The sequence below is a fragment of the Mobula birostris genome, chromosome 3 (assembly GCF_030028105.1).
Source record: "Mobula birostris isolate sMobBir1 chromosome 3, sMobBir1.hap1, whole genome shotgun sequence".
Taxonomy (NCBI): domain Eukaryota; kingdom Metazoa; phylum Chordata; class Chondrichthyes; order Myliobatiformes; family Myliobatidae; genus Mobula; species Mobula birostris.
Window position 1 is genome coordinate 83,885,291 of NC_092372.1, and position 23,408 is coordinate 83,908,698.

The 23,408-nt window shown below is 40.6% G+C and overlaps 1 protein-coding gene across 2 annotated transcripts in view; it reads left to right on the forward strand.

The window, feature by feature from the left end:
* Positions 1 to 23,408, forward strand: part of LOC140194628 (Kv channel-interacting protein 4) — a 303,526-nt gene that overhangs the window by 140,629 nt on the left and 139,489 nt on the right. The gene's annotated exons all lie outside the window — the stretch shown is intronic.

A 23,408-nucleotide genomic window follows, 5' to 3' on the forward strand; every position in this document is an offset into this window, starting at 1 on the left:
TGTGTTGCTTGGATTTCCAGCATCTGCAGATTTTCTAATCCCAGTAGTGCAGGAAGGAATGTTTCAGAATCCTAGGACATTGCAATCAGTTCTGCAGGAGGTGGGACCAATACAAGCCAAGTAGTCCACACCTAGGCAGGACCAGTATCCATGTCCTAGGGCACTGGTTCCCAACCTTTTCAATGCCATGGACCAATATCCTGAAGCAAGGAGTTATTGGACCCCAGGTTGGGAACCCCTGTCCTAGGGGATTGTTTTTTGGTGCTGCTGGGGAGGGTTTCAACAAATATGGCAGTTGGGTTAGAAATCCATTCACCACGTAGAAAAATAGAAGGAAGCAATGCAGCGACTAGGTGCTTCCTTCTATTTTTCTACCTGGGTGGAGATTAGAAACAGGGAAGAGGAAAAAGGCACTAACTAGAATTGCCTATAGGCCGCCAAGTAATAACGTTACAGGGGAGGAGCCAATAAACTAATAAATATCTGATGCATGGTAAGAATTGAACCACAGTTGTCATGGGGAACTTTAACTTGCATATAGAATGGATGAATCACAGTATGATTAAATTTCTCATACTATTGGAGGGGGAAATGGCTTGATCTAAATCCAGTGTATTATGGGTAAATAAGGGAGACTACAACAGTATGAGAGGGGAGCTGGCAAGTATAGGCTGGGAACACAGGCAACATGGTAGACCAATTGAGAAACGGTGGAAGACTTCCATAGATTTTTCACAGTGCTCAACAAAATTATATTCCAGTTAAGATCAGGGACTTTAAGGCTGGGGAGAGCCTTGGGTAATAGAAAATTATGGAAAGCATCAAACTAAAAGCCCAGGCATAAAAAGTCACCAAGAGTAATGGGAAACTGGATGATTGGACAACTCAAAAATTCTTAAAACACATTTAAAAATTAAAGGTTTTCTATCTTGTAAAAGATTTACAAATTACAAATGATTTTAAAAACAAAGCATTTCCAAAACACAGGTATCAGCAAGTTGCAGAGAGTAAGTCACCCATCGTGGGAATCACATGCAGAGAAATGATTTCTAGTTCATTCCATCTTTTTGTCATTCTTATCATTCTTTGACAATTCCTAACAAGCCTGAATGCTCCCTTACATTTATACTGTTATTTTTGCCACTGGTGACTTCACACATAATTTTTTTTCCAGATACCTTTTCACATTGATAGTCTAAAGGCTTCTGGCAACAGACATCTCAGACACCCAAAGTTAATGCTGTGAAGGCTATCTCTTTAAGTACAAGTTATCCAACTATTGATAAAGCAGTTATTTGATGTACTAAGTGATAGTAGCAGTGGTCTGTGAGTTTCCTTGAACTAAATAACTTAGCCAGTGGTGTCTGGTTTAATGCAGGCCAATTGACAAAACTCCATTGTCTTACACTGTATCTCTTAATCATTCAGTTCTGATCTGTAAGCCATCAGTGCTGTCTATAGACAGTGCTCTTTGTTGGCAAAGCTGTTCTTTTATCTTCCATCTGGTTTTTACTTGCAATTTATATTAAGAACTCGTTCTTATTTATGGGAGGAGGCTGAACAAAGAATATTGGTAGGAAGTTCAACTTACTCAAAAACTACTCATTAATCTCTAGAAGAGTCAGCTGCTGTGTAGAAATCTGAGCTTGGCAAAAAGGTCCCCAGGACCTTAACAGCTGAGGAACTTGGAAGTGCTGGTGCATGAATAACAAAAGGTTGGTTTGCAGGTGGAAGAGGTTATCGAGAAGACAAATGGAATGCTGGTTTTCATTGCTAGAGGGATTGAATTCAAGACCAGGGAGGTTATGCTGCAACCATACAGGGTACAGGTGAGGCCGCACATAGAGTACTGTATGCATTTCTGGTCTCCTTGCTTGTAAAATTGCTGGCTTTGGGGGTCATGCAGAATTGGGTTCAGCAGGTTGATTTTAGAGGTGAGTTAGCTTACAAAGAGAGACTGAGTTTCCTGGGACTATACTCACTGGAATTCAGAAGAATGAGGGGATCTAATAGGAACATATAAAACTATGAAATGGATTGATAACGCAGAGTCAGGAAAGTTATTTCCGCTGGTAGGTATGATGAGAATTAGGGGATGTATCCTCAAGATTTTGGATAGTAAATTTAGGATGAAGATGAGGCAAAACTGCTTGGCCAAGAGTAGTGAACTTGCGGAATCCTTTGCCCAAAGATGCAATGGGTGCAACTACATTAAGTATACACTCAGTGGCCATATTATTTGGTACCTCCTGAACCTGAGTGTACTTCTGCTGCTGTATCACGTCCACATCAAGGTTTGGCATGATGTGTGTTCAGAGATGATCTTCTGCACACCACTCTTGTAGCACATCATTATTTAAGTTAAGTTACTGTCAGCTTGAACCAATCTGGCCATTCTCCTCTGACTTCTCTCATAAACAATGTGTTTTCATCCACAGATCTGCTGCTCATTGGATATTTTTTGTGTTTACCGCACCTTTTTCTATAAATGCTAGAGGCTGTTGTACGTGAAAATATCAAGAGTTCAGCGATTTCTGAGATACTCAAACCACTCTATCTAGCACCAACAATCACTCCGCAGTCAGTCACTTAGTTCACTTTTCTTCCTCATCCTGTTGTTTGGTCTGAACAACTGAATCTCTTGTCCATGTCTGCATGCTTTCTATGGACTGAGTTGCTACTACATGATTAGCTGATTAAATATTTGCATTAACACACAGGTGTAACTGATAAAGTGGCCACTGAGTGGATAGAGACATTTGTATAGGAGGGAATTGAGCATTCTAGGAAAAAGGCAGGTAAGTGAAGCTGAGATCATGGCTGGGTCTGCTGTGATCTTATTGAATGGAAGACGAGGCTTGACAGACCAGATAGCATATTCCTACCCTGATTTTGTAGGTTCCTTAATCTGAAATAACCATGATACTCAGCCATCAGGTTCAGTCTGCTATCATTAACAGCAGCTCCACCTGTTAATTACTGATTGTAATGTTTCCTAACTCCAAAACATGAAACTCATTGAAAGAAAAACACAGAATCCAATGTTCCTTCTAAGGTATGCACGTGCATACATCTTTTGCTACTAGGAAAGGAATTTAAACTGCGTATAAAAGGTTGTCACCCTTAACTCGTTAGCATGTTAAGTGTATTTCACGATTGTACACAATCTGTCATGGTCCGGATCGGGGTCTCTTTAAATTTACTTTGTTTATGTTACGATCTGGACCGTTGACTCCCTGTTTCCCTTTGGTTCCCTGTTTTCCTGTGTCCCTCGGCCATGGTGATGAGAGGCAATTTACTCTCGGCTGAACCGATAGTTCATAGTCTCCAGCTTTCAGCTGTTTGGCGCGAGAGCATCTGCAAAGTCATCAAAGGTATGGCGTGCCAATGTCATCTGGCCAGAGCAAGCCTAGTCTCCTCCCGAAGCGAGTGCCGGTAATTCGCCTTTCCTCACCGGAGCAACCCTGTCAAGTTACTTCACCAAAGCGAGCCTGCAAAGTTTCCTCACCGAGGTGAGTCCGTCAGTTAGCCTGCCGGAGGGAATCAAGAACCGCTGTCTACTGTTCCCAGGCCGAGTCGAGAGTTCGCCACTACCTAGAGGTTCCAAGTCAAGTCCTGGCTCCAAGGGGCATCCAAATTCCGAGTCGAGTCCTGGTCCTGGCGGCTTCCAAGTTCCGAGTCGAGTCCTGGCCCTGGCAGTCTGTGATTCCTGTCCTACTCCCCTGTTTGTATCTCTTCTCTGCCCCTCTTGCCTCTAGACCTCGTCTGCACTTTGGTCTCGTTCTATTGCCGGAGCTAGATAGGTACTGTCTGGTGTTCCTTCGTGTTGGTCTTGTCTTGTCCTCACCTCCGTGGGGTAAGTCAGGCCGTCTTGCCGTTGCCCCATGGGGGGTCATGTTTTGTCTTGTCCTCGCCTCCATGGGGTAAGTCAGGCTGTCTTTCCATTACCCCGGGGGAGGGTCATGAGTCCCGGCCCTATGTCCTGTACCCAAGGAGGGGTCCCGACTCTGTGTCCATGGTTCCATGTACCTGCTCTCCCGAGACCGAGGCTCTGTTTTCCATGTTCCTCCTCTCCCTAGCCCATGTCATGTCCATGCCTGGTTCTGGGGTCTGAGCCCGGGGCAAGACACAGGTACTGGGTCCTTGCCCAGTCCCTGGCTTGGAGTCCATACCGTAGCCTCTTCTTGTCGCCGCTAATTCTAGGATCCAATTCCGAGTCCTAGCCAAGACCCCTAGTCCCAGCCTAGTCGTAGTCCTGAGTCCTTGTCCAGTTCGCTATTCCTGCTTCTGCTTAGCACTCCTGGTATCAAACAATAAACTCAATTTAATTAACCTCTCAAAATGTGTCTTGCATTTGGGTCCACCCTTGCTCCCAATGCCCCCACTCCTGTTACACAATCACATTTCCTTTTCCGGTTTCTCATGCAGATGGTGTTGACAATGTGGAGTTTGCAATGATTTTTTTGCAGATTTTAGAACTGACTTATTTATATTTTTTTTGAAGAAACCATTGATTCACTATGTCAGATTCCGAAGAAACAAAGGGTGTGAAGTGCAAAAGAGCTGCTAGTTCATTTAAAGCAGAATGGCTTAATGAAATAGTAGGACCTGCTACACCAAAAGCTCAGGAGGTCAGAAACATGCAGCTATGAGGAATATTTATGTACAATACAGAAACTGGTACTACCTGCATGTATTGTCGTGATACAAAAGATACTGGGCAATTTGTGGGAAGAAGTGGAGTGATATTTAGAAACTTGCCTTGTTAAAGCATCATTTAGCAAAATTTTTATTGACAGTGTTTTGCTAGCTGTTAAGTGAATCCCTCTATATTAAAAATAATCAGTACCCACCTGTTGTCACTAGGCAAAAAATTGCACAGCACAAGATTTTTGTGCACTCTGGTCATTACAAACTAAAGTGAACATTGGGGGAGTCATCAATGTGTGTCTGACTTCAACTTACTTTAAGCGAGGCACAGGCATATCACTTGATAGTGTCATCACATATTTCACATATAACCCATAATGGATTATTTAAACAAATAAAGAATGCTTATTCACACAGCATATTTATAATATTCTCAAGTTTTACTGAAATATTGAATATAAAATACTCCTCCTTGCTCAACTATAAACTCCAACTCAATAGAGACTGCATCTCAACTGTATACACAGTATGCTACATAGCACAACTACTATATACAGACATCAATGGCATAGTAAATTTTAAATTGTCCAGTTCAGGCCTAAATATCTAATTGCTTTGGAGGTTTTCTTACTCTTGTGTAATAATGTCTCCTCTGACAAAAGGGATCACTCTGCTTGTCAGCTGAGACTTGTGACTGAAATGATCTCCGGTTCAGGGACCTCCTCCATGGTGGTTGTATAAATTAACTTTGGGACTGCAGGAAATGGTTCTGATAGCTTTAGACATCTTTCTTCTTGGTGTGTTGGCATCCTGAACAGTGGATGGCAAGCTTCACTGGATGATGTGGATCATAATGTGTGAGTACAGTGTCTAATGTCACCATTTCTTTTACCTTTTGAAAAGCCGCCTCACACTGTTTTGTCCATTGTCATTTCTTCATGATCTGGAGTAATGAGTTCAATGGGTCAAGCATAGTAGACAGGTTTTGCAGAATCTGTTGTGGTAAATGACAAATCCAAAAAAAGTCACAACTGCTTGAATTTTCTTAGCATACATGTGTAAATGTTCTGCATCAATGGTGTCATCACTGTAAGTGATGCTTGGTGTAAAGAATTCACACTTGTTATAATGAGCTCTGAGGCCATAATCTTTTAATATTTTTAACACTGTCTTGGGATTTTGGAAATGTTCCTTGTCATCCTTACTGACAACATTGAGTGCCTGGGTAGCTTTGCAGCATCTGGTCCATAACTTTCTGCTAGAGTACAGGTACAGATGCTACTCCAAAAATAAGTCTCTTGGAGTGATGAAGTCTTTTATGAGTGTTTATGGTGAGAAACTTTGGATTCTTCTTCGGTCTCCATCTGTAGGTAGACCTCAGCTAAGTCCACTTTGCTGACATGCTTTCTTCCAGAAGGGTTTACAAAGATAAACTTCATTCAGGATTGGGTTGATGGTGACCTTACAACTGCCACAGATCCTGACAGACATGTTCTTCTTGGTTACTGGGACTACTGGTGTTGCCCATGGGCTCCAGTCAAATTTGGAAAGAAATCCATCAGCCTCCATGTAATCTAGCTCACTTCCTACTTTATCAGGGATGAAATAAGAAACCAGATGGACTTCACATAACTTGGGTGTGGCATTTTCATTTTACCCTATTTTACCCTTGATATGTTTGAGTTTTCCAGTATTATCCTTGAACACTGCTGTGGCATTATCCAGTACCTTTCCTAATTTGCTATCAGTTGGCTCTATTACAGGGAATGTAGCATGTCAATTCTGGTTGGATCAATTTGTAGTTGTCTCAGCCAATCATGGAGTTAACTTTTCTCCAGTATAAATTATTTGTTGGATATCTACAGGCTTCAGTTCAGTATCTTCGGAAGCCCTCTCAGACACATTTTGTGAAATGACTGTAACAGCCAAGCCAGTGTCCTATTCCATTTTAAGCAATTTGTCATTCACTTCTGATGTAAGACATATTGCTTATCTATTGTTATTTTTCACATTGAAAATCTCAAGGCCACTCAATCCTGTGCACTCTCATCATTGTCAGGATTTTCATTGACAGCATGCACGTTAGTGCTCTTTCTGAAACTACTAGTTCAGTTTCTTTTTCTCTTCTCTGTGTAGTCCATTTATTTTTGTTTGCTCTTTGTATGTCTCATACTTCGCATTTTCTGCAAGTTTTGCCTTTAAATCTGCATTTGTATGTGAGCCCTTGCCACAAAGATAACACAATTTGTCCACTGCAATTTTTTTCACATTCACTTTCGTTCCTGATGGTAACTTAATTGCCTCTCTGGCCACTGTTTATATTGATACAGATATTTCAACTGCTCTTTTAAATACAAGTTATACTTCAGCTGGAAGCTGTTTTTTAAGTTTCCTTGTAAGATTCCACAAACTAAATGATCTCTCAGTGCATCACTGAACTGGCAATGCTCAGACAATCTCTTCAATTCAGCCATATAAACTGAAATGTAATTCCCTTCCTTTTCATTCTGCTTATGAAACCTAAAGCATTCTGCAATCAGCAACGGTTTTTGGTTCCAAATGTTTCTGCATTACTTTTGTGATATCAGCAAAGCTAGTTTGGCTAGAGCAGACAGACTTCCAAGCAAACTGTGTGCCTTAATATCCAATGTATTCAGCAAAACTGGCACTCGCTTCTCATTAGCTGTTTCATTTACTTCAAAATACTGCTCAATTTGCGCAGTATACAGTACCAAGTTATCGCTTGTGCAATCGAATATGTCAGTCTTTACCATGTAGCCAGCCATTTCTGCTATTTTTTTTGTTTATGATTATTGTCACCCAGTACTCACTCTTTATGAACCAGTGAACTTGTCTGTTTTCAACCTTCTTTCAAACTCAGCCATGTCTGTCCCTTCAAAGGAAGCACGTGCTGTGTTGTTTTTTGCTGTGTTCTTTTTTACTTGAATGCCTCGCTGCACTTCAGCAGGTAGGTAGTCATCTCTGGTTAATTTCAAACTTCCTCATCGCCCCTGTTGTGTTTTGTAACTCTAAAACATAAAAATAATTGAAAGAAAAATACAGTGTGTCTATAATGTATGTCTAACTTCATTTTTACTTGAAGTGAGACGTGTTCATATCACGTAGCATCACGACCTAAGCGATTCACTTATTTTCTCATGTAGATCATAATGAATTATTGAAACAAAACATGCTTACTTAAACAATATATTTACAATATTACTGAAATATTAAATACACAACAACTTTGGTCACATTGTACCTCATTTCTCAATCTTATTGAAACCCTTTTTCTATCTATGTGTGAAAGAACTCCATTCTTTGAAAGCAGAACTTGTCCAAAATAATCCCAACAGATAATTTGAAATATTGCTGAATTGTCTTCTGCAGTGCCCACATTATTACAATGTCCTGATCATGTGCTCTCTTGGTTGTTACCCCTGTTCCCAGCATGAAGGCTGGTTGTTTGCATTTCTCAATGTCATAATTGGCTTCAATAGCTTTCAGAGTTTCTTGCAGCTGTAATCAATAGGTGTAATTTCTTATTTCTGGATAAACTGCAGACTGTGGTCTTGTGTCAATTACATTCTGTTGGCTTCAACAAGCAGGTGCTGTACATTCAATTATAACAGTGAGCTTTTTTTTGCTCAGCAGAACAAAACTTCCAATTTACTGATACATTTATATTTACATTTCTTCCCCTCACAGATATCAGCTATCAGAACACTTCCATCAAAATATAGACATCACCCCAACATCCTATACAAAAGCCTTTGTTAGTATAGCAGACAGGTTTACATCTATATACTGCAGAAAAGGTTGCCATGTTTTATGAAAACTATTTGTTTTTGAGTGTACCGTAAATGTCAAAAAGTACAAAGGAATGTATTCCATGATTAGTTTACGCCAACCAAAAAATCCAGAGGCGTTATCGGATATCCAACAAAGTAAAATGTTCTTCCTCGTACAAAAAGTCAGGATGTTAAATTTCACCCAAAATATCACTCCAGTATGCCTGAAGCTTGGGACAAGTCCAAAAACAGTAGGTGAAAGGTCCAGTATTTACTTTACATTTAGAATACATTGGAGAAACCCTCGTCTTAAATTTCGAGAGACGATCTGGAGTCAGATGGGCTCTATGCAGAATTTTGAGTTGCAGTGCTTTAGTTCTATTAGAAACTGAAATTTTCTTTGCATTATCACATATATCTTCCCATGTTTCAGCTGTAATTTCTACTCCCAGCTCTCCCTCCCGGACCCTTCCCAGCTGCTCAGCCTCTCCACCAGAATATTCCATCAGGATGCTGTAAAAAGTACTAATGGAGACTTCACCCTCAGAGCAAAACACCCTCTTTTCTATGTCAGAACTATAGAAATCAGTTAACAATGATGTTTTTTTCTGTAGATAATCTCTTATATGAAAGAAACAAATAAAGATCCATGTTGGGTATGTTAGATTTCTGTACTATTTGACTAAAAGACATAATCGTTCCTTCATCAAACAAATCTCCCAGATGGAAAATACCCTTAAAAATCCAAAGTTTAAATCCAGAATCCATTATGCCAGGCTGAAAATCTCGACTGCCCATTATTGGAGTGAAGAGTGATCTCTGTTGCCCTCAATTTGTTGCACTGCCCTCCAAGCCCTGACTGCATTAATTGTAATTGGATTGCAACAATATTCCTTAACTAGTTTCATCTTATTGAGGAAAAGCAAATTAATAAGAGGGCATTTTGCTTGTGAAGCTTCAATGTCCAGCCAAATTGAGGAGGGGTCCCTGCAAACCCAGTCAACCACGCAAGATGAAAAGGAACTTAATTGATATTTTTTGATGTCTGGAAAATCCAGACCCCCTAGACTACTGGGAAGCTGTAAGTTAGACATTTTAATACAGGGTCTTTTTTTGTTCCAGATGAAAGAAACAAGCCAGCCATTTATTTTTTTTTAAGTATTTGTTGGGTAAAAATGACTGGAATCATTCGTATTGGGTAAAGCAGACAAAGAAGAATGTTCATTTTGAGCAAGGATATTAGGCCAAGCCAAGAAATGGGAAGAGTGCTCCATCGCTCAAGATCCTGTTTGATTTTGTCAAATAACTGTGTAAAGTTAGCTTTGAACAATTGATCAAATGTAGGTGTGATAAATATGCCTAAGTCAACAAAACCTGTCTGCGACCATTTAAGAGGGAAAACACCCTGATGAACCTGCTGCAGATTCCCCAGAGGCATAGCCTCTGATTTAGTAAAGTTTATTTTATAACTTGAAAAGGCACAAAATGAATTGATGCATTGTATAAGGTGGTGCACTGATATAGCAGGCTTTGATAAGAAAATTAGGACATCATCAGCATATAATGTAATTTTATATGACTTTAGTCCTATGTCTGGAGCAGATATTTTGGGGTCTCGCTGAATAGCCTCAGCCAATGGCTCGATCACAAGTGTGAAAAGTAGTGGTGATAAAGGGTAGCCCTGCTGGCTGCGCCTCGGAATACTAAAATTATCCGACCTAATACCATTAGTGAGAATCGCAGCCAAAGGGTCATTACAAAGAACCTTCACCCACTTAATAAAATTGTTGCCCAAACCAAATCGTTCTAAAGTGAAAAAAAGATACGATCATTTGACATGATCAAAGGTCTTTGCTTCATCTAAGAAAACCACCAAGCCGTCCACTGCCTGTTGCTGACATGCCTGAATCACATTAAGTAATCTTCTGATATTGTTCGATGATCTACGGCCTTTTACCAAACCTGTTTGATCCTCTTTTATAAGTTGTTTTAACTAGGCAATTGGAAGCTGTAGAGTTTCCCTAATATCAGCAGTAGGGCTGCTGCTGAAATCAGGGACTCCTTAACCAACAGTTTACCCACCAACTATCCATATGAAAAGGACTGAATGTCCAGTGCTGTACGAAAGTCTTAGGCACATGTATATAGCTAGGGTGCCTAAGACTTTTACAAAAACTCTGTAAGATATTACCATCACTGTCCTTGTTACTTTGTTCAATAAACTCACTTCTACTGTACACTCAAAGTTGACTGAAACACATCCATATTTTTCTCAGTGTCTTTTCCACTGAAAATGCAATTGTTGCTTTTCTCTCGAAAATAAGATAATGAGTTCATGAGTCTATTATTTTCTCACTACTACACACTAATGTCCCGGAATTCTCTGTCTAGGAATGATTCAAGAAATACCATCTTGCCAAGTTCCTCAGTCTGACAACATAATCCCCAATTGTCTCCTTTGCCATCTGGTTACAAGTACCAAACGTGTAATTCTGAAATATTCTACATGCTGCTGGGTTGAAGTATGTTCCTAGCTTCTCAACAATCTCATTAACTGAAACATCTGTTCCACTCTACGAACATGTTTGCAGAAGTCATGTTAATCAGAGCCTATCTCTAATCAGTATATGACTTTTTTTCTGTTAAAACATCACGGTGTTTCATTTTTGCCATTGTTGTCTGAAGCCTATACAACACTGTTAGCCTTAAAGATGGACATCAAAGTGCCTTGTATTTGGACTGTATATATCTGGGCTTTTTCTTACTCAGCAATGTGAAAACTATTAAAACTGGACTGAATATTTCTGAAAAATCACTAACAAATGTAAAATTAAACAAAATCAAATCACATATCCAGAAATTTAAAAATATTGAACTAGAGCATAATTAATATACAAATAAATAACTTCCTTCCCAGTCTTGCTCCAAATCTGCAGACCTAGAAACCAAATGAAATCAATTGGATTGCAGGTCCTTGCCAGATCTGTCTCTAGATAGTCTGCAAGGTGATTTATTGCTGTTGATTGAGGAATCCCAATTTCTGTTTGAACAACTGAACTCTGGCATTTTCCCATTGAAACATTACCCATGGCCAGCAAGACTTAGCCTAATATCTGAATCATAATTCAATCCATTGAATTAAGTGATTTTTAGATGGCAATCATTGTGAATCAGAAATTTCACAACAAGTAATTAATTGCAGCAGTCACAGGGAGGCATTAGTAAATTATTGTATTACAGTCACATGTACTGAGGTACAGTGAGGAACTTTGTTTTGCATGCTATCCATACCATTCATTTCATCACATCAGAACGTCAAGGTATTACAAGGGGAAGGCAATAAAAGACTGCAGGAAGTGTTTCAAGTATATAGAAGATGTAGTGCAGGCATACAATAAGATGTAAGGGATAAATTGTGAAGTGAAGAGTCCATTTTATTGTCCAAAAGTTCCTTCAATAATCTTCTAGCTGTGGCATAGGACTGTCCTGATAGCATGTGCTTTCAGGCTATAGTATCTTCTGTGTTACAGAGGGGGAAAGAGAGAATGTCTAGAGTGGGAGAGGGTCTTTGATTATGCTGATTGCTTTATCAAGCCAGCAAGAAATGTAGACCTTGTAGAGGAGGCTGTATTTTGTGGTGTGCTGAGCTGTGTCCACAACCTACTGCAGCTTTTTTTGCACTCTCAGGCCAAGTAGCTTCCACAGTAAGCTATGATGCTTCTAGAGGGAATGCATTCTATAATGCATCTGTAAAATTTGGTGAGGATCACAGAGGACATGTCAAACTTCGTTAATGTTCTGAGGGAGTGAGACATTAGTGGTTTGTTTTGGCCATGGCGTCTGAATATTGGACCAGGACAGGCTGATGATATTCACTTCTAGACTTCCTGAGCTCAGTACCATTAATGTAAACATCAGTAGGTGTACTGCCCACCTACCAGCTCTCTTGTTGTGCTGGTGAAAGGGAAATATCTTTGCCATGATATCATAATAGTAGGTTTACTATCTCCTTCCTGTACTCTGACTCATCATTATGTGAGATTCAGCCCACTGTGATGGGGCTCTCTGCAAACCTGCAGATGGAGTTAGAATGCAATGTGACCACACAATTGTGAGTGTATAAGGAGGAAAATATAGGTAAATATTTAATATATTAAGTATGATAGAAACATAAAGGTCGAGCTCCAATCATATTGGCAATTCATTATATTGAAGGAATGATAATGGTCAACCATCTTTCTATTCCCCAAGCAAGGGAGTTGTGCATTATCTGTGACGCAATCAATGTCCTTCAGCTGCTCTTGTTTTTTTCTTTCCCATATTCCAAAGACATGCTGCTTAGTAACTTAATTGGCCAGTATAAATAGCCTCATGTGCAGGAGAGTGGTAGGATTTGGGGGGAAGTGATGAGAATGCTGGGAGAATAAAATAATAATGAAGCTTTGATGTGAATGGGTAGTTGGCAACTAGCATGGACTGAAGGACCTATACCCATGCCATACGTCTGTGTGGGCCCATGTCTCAATGACTATGACAAGAGTAGTATTCACTTGCAGGACATAAGATGTCGACGACTTTGATCTCTGAAAACCTCTTTGCAGATGTGAAAAGCCATCCCTTGAGTGCAGAGTTGTTAGCTGGGATGTTGTGCAGCTGTTTTCTTTCTCAGACATTTTCCAGTTTCTTGAGCAGGATGGTTGTCCTCAGAATGGAGCAAGATGGCTCTTGACTTCACATCATGTCATGGCCTTGCAAACTATTATCTGTGACATTGCACTTTTTCCATAATTGCAACATCTTACTCTGCATTTTACTATTGCTATTCCTTTCTAATATCTTATTTCACTGATCTGATGAAATGATTTGTATGGATGGCATGTAATATTAGTTTTTTTTTCACTGTGCCTCAGTAGATATGACAATAATAAACCTATTTACTAATCTCACTGTGATGCTTTACCAGCCAGCTCCTCAAAGGCACAGAATTTCTGCAAATTTGACAGACTTTAAAAATTATGAGGTAACATGGGAGAGGATGCAATGAAAATGCAATTCAACATGATGTTGCCTGGCATGGAGAACATCAGTTATGAAGAGAAAATGGAGAGGTTAGTCTTGTTTTCCATGGAGCAGAGAGGGATGAGAGGGAATATCATTGAGGTATATGAAATTATGCAGGGCACAGATAGAATAGACTGCAGAAAACTTTTTTCTATATCAGAGTTGAATAAATCTTGAGGTCATAGATTTATGCTAAGGAGTGAGAGATTCAGATAGCATTTTAGAAAGACCTTTTTTATCCAGAGAGTAGTAAGCACCTGGAACGTACAGCTTGAAACAGTGCTGGAAGCAGAGTCACTGATAGCGTTTAAGAAAAACATTTCAATTGTCTGGCATTTGGAAGGGTACACTCTAGTCAGCATGGATCCATTGGGCTGAAAGATCTATTTCCATGCTGTGTAATTCTATTTTAAAGATGCCATTCTGATGCAGTATTGGATCTGAAAATTATGGCAAAGACAAGTATTGCACATTCTGGACTGAAAATATGTATTTGACAGGTTTCTGAAATTTAAAACTGCAGATACTGAAAATCCAAAATAAAAGAAAACAGATGGCGGGCAACACCTATGGAGAGTAACAAAGTTCAAAATTCAAAGTAAATTTATTATCAAAGTATATATTACCATATACAACCCTGGGATTCATTTTCTTGTGAGCATATTCAATGAATCCATAATAGAATAAAAACAATATTAGAATCAGTGAAAACTCATACCAACTTGGCTATTCAACCAGTGTGCAAAAGATAGCCAACTGCAAATACAAAAAGGAAAAAAAAGCAAGCAATAAATATCAAGAGTGTGAGATGTAGAGTCCTTGAAAGTGAATCCATAGGTCATGGGAACATTTCAGTGATGGGACAAGTGAAGTTGAGTGAAGTTATTCCCTTTGGTACAAGAGCCTGATGGTTGAGAAGTAATAACTGTTCCTGAACTTGGTGGTGTGTTCTGAGGCTCCTATACCATGTCCCAGATGGCAGCAGTGAGAAGAGAGCATAGCCTGGGTGGTGGGGCTCCTTGATGGTGGATGCTGCTTTCCCACGACAAGGCTCCAGGTAGATGTGTTCAATGTGGAGAAAACTTTATCTGTGATGAACCGGGCCATATCCAGTATTTTTTGTAAAAGTTTCCATTCGAGGGCATTGGTGTTTCCATACCAGACTGTGATGCAGCCAGCCAGCATTCTCTCCACCACACATCCATAGGTTTGTCAACGTTTTAAATGTCATGAGAAATCTTCACAAACTCCTAAGGAAGTCCAGACGCTGATGTGCTTTCTTTGTAATTACACATACAGGCTGGGTCCAAGACAGGTCCTCCGAATTTAAAGTTGCTGACCCTCTCCTCCTCTGATCCTCTAATGAAGACAATGGACCTTTAGGTTTCTCATCCTGTAATTAATAATCAGCTCATTTGTCTTGCTGATGTTGAGTAAGAGTCTGTCGTTGTGGCACCACTCAGCCAGATTCTAAATCTCCTTCCTATATGCTGACTTGTCACCACCTTTGATTAGGCTTTCGATAGTGGTGTTGTAACCAAACTTAAATGTGGCATTGGAGCAGTGCTTAGCCACACAGTCATAAGTGTAAAGTGAGTTGAGGGGGAGGTACTAACCAGACAACTTTGTGGTGCACTGTACTGATGGAGACTGTGGAAGAGATGCCGCTGCCAAACCCAACTCACTTGAGTCTGCAAGTGAGGAAATCGAGGATCCAATTGCACAATGAGGCAGTGAGGCTGAAGTCATGAAGCTTATTGATTAGTTTTGAGGTGGTGGTAGTACTGAATGCCTAGCTGTGGTGGATAAAGAGCATCCTGATATATGCATCTTTGTAGTCCAGACGTTCCGGGGTTGAGTGAACGCCAGTGAGATAGATTCTACTCTGGACCTGTTGTGTTGGTAGGCAAATTGGAGAGGATGCAATGTGCTTCTCAGACAGGAGTTGATATGTTTCATCACCAACCTCCCAAAAGACTTCATAATTATGGATGAAAGCACTATTGTATAGTTGTCCTTGAGGGAAGTTACCACATTCTTCTCAGGCACTGGTATAAGTGTAACTTGCTTGACGGTGGAAGTGAGATGCTAAAGATCTTAGTGAACGCTTCAGCCAGTTGATCAGCACAGATCTTTAATACAAAGTTAGTTTATTAAGTCAGTGATGTTTCATTGTGTGTAATCATCTGTGGAATTCATTTGCCACAGTCGGCTGTGGAAGCCGGGTCATCGGATATGTTTTACATTGAGGTTGTAAGATTCTTGATTAGTAAGGGTGTCAAACTTTCAGGGGAGAAGCAGGAAAATGGGGTTGAGAGAGATAATAAATCAGCCATGCTGGTTTAGAGGAGCAGACTTGATGGGTCTGCTCCTATATCTCATGGATTGTATGAGCTCAACATTTATGTCACCTGTCTGCAGTTCATTATTTTGAAATTAGTGGTTTGAAAATTAGATGAGCTAATTCTGCCACAGAGGACATCTTTATCAAATTCGGCCTTCTCTTCACACAATGTCCAGATGGATAATAGATAATCTGCAAACTAGGATCAATGGCTTGCAAACAAGTGCAGGGAAACTGATGGATTTCCTGCCTCCACCCAGTCTGTGATTACTTTTATTGATGTGCAATAACCAGCATACTGACATAGGGAATGACAGTGTGCTGCTCTAGCTGCAGTAAGGCAGGTCACAAAGCCCTCCAATAGGCAATTAGGATGGCTCTACACATCACTGGGTCTCAACTCCCAGACCTGGAGACAATCCACAGCCCTCGGCTGGAGTTCCACTGCAATCTCATTGTAATGACAATAAAGTTCTATTCTATTCTATTTATTATTAACTCATCCCATTGTTCTTCCTCAAGTCAGCACTGGTAGAGATTCTCTGGAAAAAGTCAAGTGTTTCCCCTGGCCTGGCAGCCATTCTCCAACAACTTTTATGAGGGGATGATACATCAGATCTACCTTGCCAACACTTCAGTAAGTTGAGTAATGTCTTTACTGACAATAACCTCAGGATGAAAACAAAATGCTAACGAAGAAGGACATGTAGCTTTCATTTAGCAGCATTAACTTCAATGAATAAAAGAATATCAAATTGACTTGACACAAATCATTATGTGACATTTCCTTGCTCGATACAGAATATACACTCAGTGGCCACTTTATTAGGTAACTCTTGCGTCTAATGAAGTGCCCACTGAATGTCTGTCCTTGGTCCTCTGCTGCTGTAGCCCATCCACTTCAAGGTTCGATGTGCTGTACATTCAGAGGTCCTCCTCTGCACATTACAGAGTCTGGCCCTGTAGCTCAGAAGGGTAGGGAAAGGAAGAGGAGGGCAGTTGTGATAGGGGACTCGATAGTAAGGGGGTCAGATAGGCGATTCTGTGGACGCAGTCCAGAGACCCGGATGGTAGTCTGCCTCCCTGGTGCCAGGGTCCGAGATATTTCTGATCGTGTCCAAGATATCCTGAAGTGGGAGGGTGAGGAGCCAGAGGTCGTGGTACATATAGGTACCAATGACATAGGTAGGAAAAGGGATGAGGTCCTGAAAGGAGAATATAGGAAGCTAAGAAGGGAGTTGAGAAAAAGGACCGCAAAGGTAGTAATATCGGGATTACTGCCTGTGCCACGCGATAGTGACAGTGGGAATGCGATGAGGTGGAGGATAAATGCGTGGCTGAGGGATTGGAGCAGGGGGCAGGGATTCAAGTTTTTGTATCATTGAGACCTCTTTTGGCGCAGGCGTGACCTGTACAAAAAGGACGGGTTACACTTGAATCCTAGGGGGACCAATATCCTGGCAGGGAGATTAGCGAGGGCTACTGAGGTGACTTTAAACTAGAATGGTTGGGGGGTGGGAATCAAATTAAAGAGGCTAGGCGTGAGGAGGTTAGTTCACAACAGGGGGATGGGAACCAGTGCAGAGAGACAGAGGGGTGTAAAGTGAGGGTAGAAGCAAAAAGTACTAAGGAGAAGAGTAAAAGTGGCAGGCCGACAAATCCAGGGCAAGCATTAAAAAGGGCCACTTTTCAGCATAATTGTATAAGGGCTAAGAGAGTTGTAAAAGAGCGCCTGAAGGCTTTGTGTGTCAATGCAAGGAGCATTCGTAATAAGGTGGATGAATTGACAGTGCAGATTGTTATTAATGAATATGATATAGTTGGGATCACAGAGATATGGCTCCAGGGTGACCAAGGATGGGAGCTCAACGTTCAGGGATATTCAATATTCAGGAGGGATAGACATGAAGGAAGGGGAGGTGGGGTGGCGTTGCTGGTTAAAGAAGAGATTAACACAATAGAAAAGAAAGACATAAGCCGGGAAGATGTGGAATCGATATGGGTAGAGCTGCGTAACACTAAGGGGCAGAAGACGCTGGTGGGAGTTGTGTACAGGCCACCTAACAGTAGTAGTGAGGTCGGAGATGGTATTAAACAGGAAATTAGAAATGTGTGCAATAAAGGAACAGCAGTTATAATGGGTGACTTCAATCTACATGTAGATTGGGTGAACCAAATTGGTAAAGGTGCTGAGGAAGAGGATTTCTTGGAATGTATGCGGGATGGTTTTTTGAACCAACATGTCGAGGAACCAACTAGAGAGCAGGCTATTCTGGACTGGGTTTTGAGCAATGAGGAAGGGTTAATTAGCAATCTTGTCGTGAGAGGCCCCTTGGGTAAGAGTGACCATAATATGGTGGAATTCTTCATTAAGATGGAGAGTGACATAGTTAATTCAGAAACAAAGGTTCTGAATTTAAAGAGGGGTAACTTTGAGGTATGAGACGTGAATTAGCTAAGATAGACTGGCAAATGACACTTAAAGGATTGACGGTGGATATGCAATGGCAAGCATTTAAAGGTTGCATGGATGAACTACAACAATTGTTCATCCCAGTTTGGCAAAAGAATAAATCAAGGAAGGTAGTGCACCCGTGGCTGACAAGAGAAATTAGGGATAGTATCAATTCCAAAGAAGAAGCATACAAATTAGCCAGAGAAAGTGGCTCACCTGAGGACTGGGAGAAATTCAGAGTTCAGCAGAGGAGGACAAAGGGCTTAATTAGGAAGGGGAAAAAAGGTTATGAGAGAAAACTGGCAGGGAACATAAAAACTGACTGTAAAAGCTTTTATAGATATGTAAAAAGGAAAAGACTGGTAAAGACAAATGTAGGTCCCCTACAGACAGAAACAGGTGAATTGATTATGGGGAGCAAGGACATGGCAGACCAATTGAATAATTACTTTGGTTCTGCCTTCACTAAGGAGGACATAAATAATCTTCCAGAAATAGTAAGAGACAGAGGGTCCAGTGAGATGGAGGAACTGAGCGAAATTCTTGTTAGTAGGGAAGTGGTGTTAGGTAAATTGAAGGGATTGAAGGCAGATAAATCCCCAGGGCCAGATGGTCTGCATCCTAGAGTGCTTAAGGAAGTAGCCCAAGAAATAGTGGATGCATTAGTGATAATTTTTCAAAACTCGTTAGATTCTGGACTAGTTCCTGAGGATTGGAGGGTGGCTAATGTAACCCCACTTTTTAAAAAAGGAGGGAGAGAGAAACCGGGGAATTATAGACCGGTTAGCCTAACGTCGGTGGTGGGGATACTGCTGGAGTCAGTTATCAAAGATGTGATAACAGAACATTTGGAAAGCAGTGAAATCATCGGACAAAGTCAACATGGATTTGTGAAAGGAAAATCATGTCTGACGAATCTCATTGAATTTTTTGAGGATGTAACTAGTAGAGTGGATAGGGGAGAACCAGTGGATGTGATATATTTGGATTTTCAAAAGGCTTTTGACAAGGTCCCACACAGGAGATTAGTGTGCAAACTTAAAGCACATGGTATTGGGGGTAAGGTATTGATGTGGATGGAAAATTGGTTAGCAGACAGGAAGCAAAGAGTGGGAATAAACGGGACCTTTTCAGAATGGCAGGCGGTGACTAGTGGGGTACCGCAAGGCTCAGTGCTGGGACCCCAGTTGTTTACAATATATATTAATGACTTGGATGAGGGAATTAAATGCAGCATCTCCAAGTTTGCGGATGACACGAAGCTGGGTGGCAGTGTTAGCTGTGAGGAGGATGCTAAGAGGATGCAGAGTGACTTGGATAGGTTGGGTGAGTGGGCAAATTCATGGCAGATGCAATTTAATGTGGATAAATGTGAAGTTATCCACTTTGGTGGCAAAAATAGGAAAACAGATTATTATCTGAATGGTGGCCGATTAGGAAAAGGGGAGGTGCAACGAGACCTGGGTGTCATTATACACCAGTCATTGAAAGTAGGCATGCAGGTACAGCAGGCGGTGAAAAAGGCGAATGGTATGCTGGTATTTATAGCGAGAGGATTCGAGTAGAGGAGCAGGGAGGTACTACTGCAGTTGTACAAGGCCTTGGTGAAACCACACCTGGAGTATTGTGTGCAGTTTTGTCCCCTAATCTGAGGAAAGACATCCTTGCCATAGAGGGAGTACAAAGGAGGTTCACCAGATTGATTCCTGGGATGGCAGGACTTTCATATGAAGAAAGACTGGATGAACTGGGCTTGTACTCGTTGGAATTTAGAAGATTGAGGGGGGATCTGATTGAAACGTATAAAATCCTAAAGGGATTGGACAGGCTAGATGCAGGAAGATTGTTCCCGATGTTGGGGAAGTCCAGAACAAGGGGTCACAGTTTGAGGATAAAGGGGAAGCCTTTTAGGACCGAGATTAGGAGAAACTTCTTCACTCAGAGAGTGGTGAATCTGTGGAATTCTCTGCCACAGGAAGCAGTTGAGGCCAGTACATTGGCTATATTTAAGAGGGAGTTAGATATGGCCCTTGTGGCTACGGGGATCAGGGGGTATGGAGGGAAGGCTGGGGCGGGGTTCTGAGTTGGATGATCAGCCATGATCATAATAAATGGCGGTGCAGGCTCGAAGGGCCGAATGGCCTACTCCTGCACCTATTTTTTATGTTTCTATGTTGCTATTACTGTTGTAACATGTGGCTATTTCAGTTACTGTCGCCTTCCAGTCAGATTGAACCAGTCCAGCCAGTCTCTTCTGATCTCTCTCATTGACAAGATGTTTTCATCCTCAGAACTACCACTCACTGGCTGTATTTTGTTTGTTTTTGGAAACATTCTCTGTAAATTCTAGAGAGTATTGTGTGTGAAAGTCCCAGGAGATCAACCGTTTCTGAAATACTCAAACCGTCCCAACTGGCACCAACAATTATTCCACAGTTAAAGTCACTTAGTTCACATTTCTTCCCCAATCTAATGTTTCGTCTGAAAAACAACTGAATCTCTTGACCACGTCTGCATTAATGCACAGGTGTGCATAATGAAATGGACACTATGTTGTTAATACCTCATAATTAAGGTATGATTCCTAGCAGAGAGCCATGCAATAAGTTGGAGCCCATTCTCTGATCCACACTCCTCGTATGATTTCTGCATGGGCTATGGAACTATTCTTTAGTCCCTTTTGTGTAAACTTTGGAACAGCTACATGGAAGTTGCTGCACAGTTGAAATAAAATATGCAATAAAGCTCAAATTTAAATGGAACTTTTACTTTCGCGGAATGTTTTGAGTTATAGTAAATATTAAGATAAGAATAGCTGAGTAGAAAGGTAGTACAGTTCAAATGATAGGGATATTTCAGCTTGCCGCCAAATTAGCAATAACATACTGTCTAGTGGAGAAAGTCAATAGGTCAAGCAACATCTCTGGGAGGAAAGGAATTGTTGACATTTCTGCTGGAAACCTTATGTCGGGATTTAATGAAAGAAGTCAACTCAAAACTTTGACAATTCATTTACCCCCACAGATGCTGCTTGATCCATTGAGTACCTCAAGCAAATTTTTTTTTCTTGTTGCTCCAGATTCCAGCATCTGAGATCTATTACGTGAGCAGGTTAGGATTGTTTCCTACTTGTCGGCAGTGAAATCAAAATGGAAGATGAGGAACCTAGTTAGCCCCTTGACCATGTTCCACTCTATAGCTAATCCGGGTCTGGCTGCCTGGTTTCATCCACACGCTTTTTATGTTCCTGGTGTTCATTTCTTGATTATATGTAATCAGGAGAATGGTTTATCAATGTAACTTGATGTTCATTATCATTAAGAGTATACATTTGTTAAAGAAGCTCAATCCAGCATTAGAGATCTACAAAAATATTGGCTCATTAGGATGTCACTCAAGCTGATTTCTCAACCACTGTGTAATAATCTTATCAAGTACAGTTTTACTGATGTAATAACTGTGAGGCATCTATGATGCTTTGGTCATTATCTTTTGGGTAACTTACAGCTCAAGATGAAAGATTTTTAGCTTTTACAGGCAAGTGATGTTAAGCAGCAATCATAGCAACATCATCGTTTTGAAATTATTTCCCATCCAGCAGGGAATGGTATTGTTTTGTTATCTTAGCTAAACAGACTGAGCAGTACCTCTGAAAGCACATGGGAAACTTATAAATTATACAACCAAACATTTATCCACATGTTATTCTGCATCTTTGATAGTTATTATTCTGAAAAATCCCTTGGAAAACAGTAACAAAGAAAATCATGACTGAGCAGACAGTCATAGTAAAAGAAGATTACTTATTTCAATATAAATCATGATAACATATGTGTTTTACCTTTGTTGATTTTGTGCTTTCATCTAACATCTAAATTATATGATCATGTAAGGTTTGCTTCATCATTAACTATACAGATATTTCACAAACAAAGCTGGTCCATTACAGATTAACAATACCTTTTCAGAAATAGATGTTCTAATAATTATTAATGTTAAAAAGGCAATATCAAATTGGAGGAAGGCCAATTTTGATAGTATCAGAAAGGATCTGGCAAGTGAGGATTGCGACAGGCTGTTTACTGACAAAGGTGTACTTAGTAAGTCGGAGGCCTTCAAAAGTGAAATTCTGAGAGTACAAAGCTTGTATCTGCCTGTCAGAATAAAAGGTAAACATAACAGGTTTAGGGGACCATGTTTTTCAAGAGATACTGAGGCCCTGGTTAAGAAAAAAAAGGAGGTGCATAGCAGGTTTAGGCAGGTCAAAACAGTGAGGTGATTATGGAGTAAAAGAAATGCAAGAGAACTCTTAAGAAAGAAATCAGGATGGCTAAAAGAAGGCTTGAGGTTGCCTTAGCAGACAAGGTGAAGGAGAATCCTAAGGGATTCTACAGATATGTTAAGAGCAAAAGGATTGCAAGAGACAAAACTGGTCCTCTGGAAAATTAGAATGGCAATCAATGCATGGATGGACACAGCCTATAGAAGTGAGGCAAAGCAGCATTGCCTTCATGGACCCCATACCAATTATAGAGGAGATGGTGTTTGCTGTCTTAAGGCAAGTTAGGGTGGATAAATTCCGGGGGCCTGACAAGGTGATTCCTCAGACCCTGTGGGAGGCAAGTGCAAAAATTGAAGGGGCACTGGCAGAGATATTTAAATCACCCTTATCAACCTGTGAGGTATTGAAGGATAGCTATTGTTGTTCTGCTGTTTAAGAAACCTCTAAAAATAAACTAGGAAGTTATAGGCTAGTAAACCTGGCAGCAGTCATGGGAAAATTATTGGAAGTTGTTTTATGGGTCCGGATATTAGGTTATGAGGACACACAGTCCTCTTTTATTGTCATTTAGTAATGCATGCATTAAGAAATGATACAATGTTTTTCCAGAATGATATCACAGAAACACATGACAAACCGACTTAAAAACTGACAAAAAACACATAATTATAACATATAGTTACAACAGTGCAAAGCAATACCGTAATTTGATAAGAACAGACCATGGCACGTTAAAAGTCTCAAAGTCTCTCGAAAGTCCCATCATCTCACGCAGACGGTGAACCTCCAGTGCTGCAAACTTGCCGATGCAACATCCTGGAAGCA